The sequence below is a fragment of the Adiantum capillus-veneris genome, chromosome 11 (genome assembly GCF_014529385.1).
Source record: "Adiantum capillus-veneris isolate H3 chromosome 11, ASM1452938v2, whole genome shotgun sequence".
In the NCBI taxonomy this organism is placed as follows: domain Eukaryota; kingdom Viridiplantae; phylum Streptophyta; class Polypodiopsida; order Polypodiales; family Pteridaceae; genus Adiantum; species Adiantum capillus-veneris.
This window is the reverse complement of record NC_140941.1, coordinates 9905628-9912042: the sequence shown is the minus strand read 5'-3', so window position 1 is coordinate 9912042 and position 6415 is coordinate 9905628. Positions and strand designations below refer to the sequence as shown.

The following is a 6415-nucleotide window of genomic DNA, read 5'->3' as shown; positions in this document are numbered from 1 at the left end:
ATTGTGGAATCATGGAAAAATTTGAACAGTCTAGTCGACGACGTTCCTCTGATGCAGATCCTGTGGTGGCGGAACTCACTTACTTCGGCACGCTGCAAGAGATTTTGAGGATCGATTACAGAGGATTTTTTGTCGACTTGTTCGACGTGCAATGGTTCAAGATAATCATGGAGGGTCGCAACGCTACTGTGCGTAGAGGAGAGCATGGTTTTCTTGAGGTGGATTCTACTAAGAAATGGACTGACCTAAGAGACACTTTCGTACTACCCGAGCATTGTGAACAAGTAAGTATGTAAATAGTTAACATCCCCCTTTTACAAGTTATGTGCTTGAAAGCTCTCATGTAAGTTATGTGGCTCTGGCAGGTAATATTTCATCCTACAAAGTCTACATCAAACTGGTGGTACGTCATAGAGGTAGCCCCTCGTAGTGCAAGGACGTATGAAGGCTACCATGTGCCAATCACAACGGCATCAATGGAGGAGATCAGAGAAGATGCTCAATCAACGGTGGTGCCAGACGAGCATCAAGATGCTACTACTCTATATGGGGTGCATGCAGAGGAGCTACAAAATGAAACAGAGGATATGTGTTTAAACGGAGAGCTCTATATAGATATAGGAAGTTATGCTGAGTTATGCGAGGATGAGAGAGAGATCTCTTAAAGCCACAAATATTGTATTTGAACAATTTTGCTCCGTGTTGTAAAAGCTCTGGCTCTCTAAGTACCTTCCATGGTGTATAACGCTCTTTTCTACTCGTGCTCACATCTTTTGATTGAAAATTATGAGTTTTCGACTTGCCTCTTCTATCACTCAATTCATTGCGTCATTGTATTTATATGCGTCATTACGTCATTGTATTTAATGGTCTTTGCGTCATTGTCTACTCTATTCATTCAATATTAAGTTTAAATATTTGTGTGTTTAATGCAGGTATGGATGATGAGGAGTTTCTTTCTTCTTTGTCACCGCAGCAGAGACAGTGGTACGTGGAGCGTCATCGCTCTGGCGCATCATCGCGCGTTCCTACTCCATCCGCATCTCCCTCTCTTTCGGAGCATTCGGCGCGCTCCGAAGCTTCGGCGTCGACGAGACGAGCTTCACACTCGTCTAGACACCGGCGCTCTAGTGGTGGCGGTGGCGGTTGTTGTGGGGATTCCGCCACCGATGCCTCCACACCGCCTCGTGTTCAACGAGGCTCTTTACCCTCCCCTTCTTTGCCCGCCCCCACACCGGCCACAGCATCACCATCTACGCCAGGTTTTGTACGGCTGACTGTTCCTAGCAGCTACACACCTCTACCCACTCCGCCAGGAGCCACCCCACTCGACACTCCTCGCTTCGGGGCCCAGACGCCGGTGGAGACACCTGATGTCCGTACCCCCATCGACACGCCACTAGAGACCTCTGCCGGGACACCCAGGTTCACGCGTCACCGGCCAGAGGGCTTGTCTTACTCCGTCGACTTCAGCGGCGGCATCATCATGGATGATGACGGCAAGAAGGTGATCTCGCGCATGCGTGGTCTTTGCTCTCAGCTGTTTAGACACTACATACTAAACAAATGGAGTGAAGTACCAAGTGATTTAAAAACCAGAGTCATCAGCATACTTCATGATGAGTTTCCCGTTCCAACACGGGATCAACGCTTCAATGAAGACCTGATGAAGATTCGAATGCGCGAATACTGCAAACACAAGCGTTCCGAAGTGTAAAAAGCAATCAAGAATGGGTGGAACAGGCCAGATTGGCTGGCCAAAGAAGATTGGAAGAATGCGAAGAAAGCAGCGCGCGAGAATCCCGACAAGTGGAAGCAACAAAAGGATGCAGCCAGAGCGCGAGTAGAGGCAGGGAGCTTGCACCACTTGGGGAGCGGTGGATGGGCATCATTTGAGGCCGATTTTGTAAGTGTTTTCGCATTGCTCTTTATGTTCGATAATTTAGGGTTTATGAGTTTTTTAATTCTAACATAATGAAATCTTTGTATGTTTTGACAGTGGTCGATGACAAGACGTGATCCCACACCGTACGAGCGCGAGTACGCAGGCAGGAAGGGCTTAAACGCTCTGATGGACATTCTCAGTTCTCGCGGCGGCATGGTTAGTATTAGGGTTTACTCTTTTCTATTTTTTGTATTGTTTTATAAATGTCGTTATATGTTTATACTTACTGAAAGCTGTCTTATTGTCTTTTTTTGCAGAATCCGACAGATACACCGCTTGGACGCGATGAGACGTCTGACTAGACGACGTCAGTTTAGCCGTAGCTAGATAGCATTATCTTAGGGTTTCTCATAGCTTATGTATCATGAGACGGATTTTATACGTCTTTTTGAACCATGTATATTATTACATTTGTCACCGCAGTTCCTTTTGCCAATCAATTCTTTATGCCTATGATGTTGTACAATTGTCATTATTACATTTGCCAATCAATTCATTTTGCCTATGATGTGTACAATTGTCAATTTTGCAAACAATGCGTCTTGTGGGTGACTATTTTGGGTCTATTATCTACCCTTGCATTTTTTAAAAAAAGTGAATCAAGTACAATATGGTTGATGGGTGGCACCAAAAAAAAATTCTCTCGGGCGTCGCTACAACCGTCGCTATTTATGGCTCTGTAGCGTCGCTATAGTCTTCTGTGTAAACGTCGCTATAACCGTCGCTATGAGCATCGCTATATAGCGACGCTCAAAGCGACGCTTATAACGACGCATATAGCGACGCTCTGGTAGCGACGCTCTTAGCGACGGTTTTAGCGACGTCGGGGGTTATAAAAACCCAGTGTATTTCCGTCGCTAACAGCGTCACAAGAGCACACAACCTCTTGTAGTGCCTCCTCTCAATCTATCCTCATTCCATTCTAGCTCTCACCATTTTTGAAGGTGTGTGATGTCTTGGGAGTGAGGCTAGGGACTCTAGGTGTGTTTTTCAAGCATAATTTGGTGTATGAAGCTTCCATCTTCATTACACAAACTAGTCTTATCAAGGAACACAAAGATTGTATTGTACAAAAGTCTCCTTTAATGGGAGAAGCTATAATACAAAGTCTCTATGGAGGGGAGACCGGATCCATGTAAATCCGGTCCTCAACTGTTGTCAATTGTTCTATATCTCTCTCTCTTCAAGTATTGTCAATGCCAAATTAGCTAGGTGTAAGTTTCTATGTTGCTTTCTCAAATTAAGTACTCAATCAATGCTCATTAGGAACTTGTACTTGATGAAACGTACACTACGTTATCAATTTCCGCTACACGCAAGTTACTAGTGCATTAAATGTTATAGAGGACATAGGGTCCGTCTTAACTACTTCCCTTTCCACACTCTTGATTTTACCATTGTGAAGTGCTTCAAACACACAAATATTTCCTCACTAATCCACATGCCCGTTGACAAAAACTATAAAATATCCTAGGCATACAATTACCATGTGAATTACTTAGCAAAATAACTAATCTACCCACACAAAAGAGACTCGGTATTGATCGGTATTGATTGTGGCATATAACTGTACCGATCAATTAGGCCTAGTGATCAAAACATACATGGCCTTTGCCAGGACCATTGGGAAATGAAGAGCATTATTTTTTTTTTTCAAATCATGGGTTGACCTTCTAATTACTCTCAATCAAAACTCCCTGGGAGAATCCTTAGTCAAGGTATTATGCCTATAAAATTTATGTAATCAATTTTCGTTTTACCAAAAGAATATTAGTACCACTTTCTAGATGAATGCCTCTTGAATGCTTATCTCTACGTTCCTCCATAGCTCTCTTAATTTACATAAAAGTTGATGTAATTTTTGTGTGGCTTTGGTATCAGTTTTCTTTGAGGCCTATCATTTGATTCCTATTTAAAGGCCTCATAGAAAAATGGAGACGTCTATTTTTTATCAATCATTTGGACTTATATTTTGGCCCTTTTTGCTGAAGTTTTTTTTCCTCCTCGTAATCTAGATCTCAAAATTGGGAAGATTGCATGTAGAAAATTTTATTTGAGAGATGCCTATTATTTTTAGTATGTCTCCTCAATAATCTTGAAGGCCATAGATAAACACTATATATCTACAATGAGATGTGGTATATATCTACACTAACCCTACTCGTTTACATTCCTCATTGTTATCCATATTTAAACAACCTTACTCAATTTATTATCTCCTATAAGACAATTTTCAACTTGGATTTGTTCGATTGAATCTTCTCTTTCATGCATGAACAAGGCATGTCGCTTTAGCAAGCCTTACATTGTAGATATGCCAAAAAATAAATTAAAAAAAATCCTTACTAATATGAAGGGCTAGTGTACAAGTCACAATTATCAAAATACTTGCAAGAGTTGTTAAAACTAGTACCAAACAAAAACAACTTTAAGGTTGAAATAATTCTCTTTACTCCTTTGAAGATTCTTTTGCACATGCCCCTGGCTCTATTTAATATGTAGGATCTAGAGCACATGCCACCTTGACAATAGTAACTCTTGCTCCGGTTGTAGTGTTGTAGCAAGGGGGCAACGATCTCCAAGTATTTGAAACTAGGTTGCAAAGGATTATTTGATCGCCAATGGAGAGCACCAAGATGTTCGCTCGCGCAACAGCATGCAAGTCTATGAACTCTGTGTTTCTCCAATAAGTGATAGAGACTATGAGAGTATAGTCGTCAAAGACACGCAACCACCTTCGATGCTCTAAGTCGTACTTGTACACAAAAAATCAACTTTTCTTGCATGTTGGATTTCGCTTAAATACCAAAAGCAAGATTTTTGCATCCATTTGGAGCACTTCATACCTGGCATCTAGCATGCTTTTCTGTGAACTGGTAAAGTCGTCGTGCATGCGCACTTGGCGCCAATGTGATCCTTCATACAGAGACAACTCAGGCTAGATGTGATGGTGCATGTGATAAAAGGTTGCAAGTGTCTTGATGGTAGAAAAAAACATGGGGAATATTTGTGTGCAATGGTATGGATGTCTCTAGTACATTCTGTATACAACGGCCTTGGAGCACCAATTGCTGGTGCATTGGGTCAGTAGGCGTGTATTGGTCTATAATCACGTGCCCAGGCTCCCGAGGTGATACACGAATGATGCTAACACGACCAGTTCCATTACTTTGTTCCAAGCGCAATTCACCTCCAAACCCATGCATAACGTACCTCCTTGTAGAGAGTGGCAATGTCATCTTGTCACCAGTAAAGGTGTTGCTGAGGATTAAAAAGTGGACATTTGTGGATTGAGTATCAAGAATGTACTCCCAGCAGACCAAACTCCCCAAACTGCAGATTGGCTCGACACTATTGGGATGCAAATCTCTGTTCAAGGAGCGATGTGCCGGGTGTGGTAACTAGTGCCATGTATTCCAGCTTGGGTCAACTGCTACGGTGTCATATTGACGACGACGGAAGGTACTTTGGGGTCTAGCAACCATGCAGTAAAACCAGGGCAGGTGCAATATGGGCCTGCCAGCATATATATTTTTGAGAGAAATGCATGACGAAGAAGTGCATATATGACCCCACAGAGAGAGAGAGAGAGAGAGAGAGAGAGAGAGAGAGAGAGAGAGAGAGAGAGAGAGAGAGAGAGAGTTAGCGTTAATAGCCTGGACTGGACTGATCTGTAATAAACTGCAAATGCAAGAGTATAGAACTTACGGGTTGGTGGGCTAAGGATTAAGGCGGCCGAAGAGTGTTGCAATGGCGTGGGTGAAGGAGGGATGAACTGCACGCAGGCGAATCAACTCCCTAATGGGGAGACTCGGGAGCAACTCGTAGACTAGAAGATCTTCAGGCAGGAGGATATGGTCATCGTTGTTGCTGTTGCAGGCGTTGAGGATGAGATCGAAGGTGGGAGCGCTGCAGTTATTCTCGGTGGTGAAGTGGCCGTTGTTATGTTAATTTGCAGTTGCTGCTCGGCTTCCATCAAACGGTGTCTCTTTCATTTTGCAGAGAAGCAATGTTTTAACTTTTCACACAAGAAATTCCAGCTAAGGATGGTCAAATTTAATCCTCCTAGCGATCGGGTAAAAGTCATTTCATCTAGACAAACCAAAAGCTTTCACTACAAAGTTCATGGATTCCTAAATCATCTCTTACTTAGATACCAATTTAAGGGCGCTCACATGCATTTGAAACTTCACTGCAGCGGGAAAAACCTCGGGTTTGCCAAGCCGCTGTCTCAGACACATAATGGTAGGACTTCATACACAGTTCGACGCTATGGCTCAAAAACTACGGGTAGGCGATTTCCTTGCGCAAAGGTAAATCACGTGCACAAAGAAGTCTCTGCGCTAGCTCCCTTATTTCCAGGGGGGCATGTAGTCCACCTTAATGTGCACACTCTTTCAGCAATGTCATTGTGGCATGATTCTGGCACCTCACTACCCCCCAAGGCACCTCCTAAGCTAGAATGAAGGA

The 6415-nt window shown here is 43.1% G+C and overlaps 1 pseudogene; it reads right to left on the bottom strand.

Moving 5' to 3' along the window:
- Positions 1-4436: 4436 nt before the first annotated feature.
- On the bottom strand, positions 4437-6186 carry LOC147446873 (uncharacterized; annotated as a pseudogene).
- Between the last annotated feature and the right edge of the window lie 229 nt (positions 6187-6415).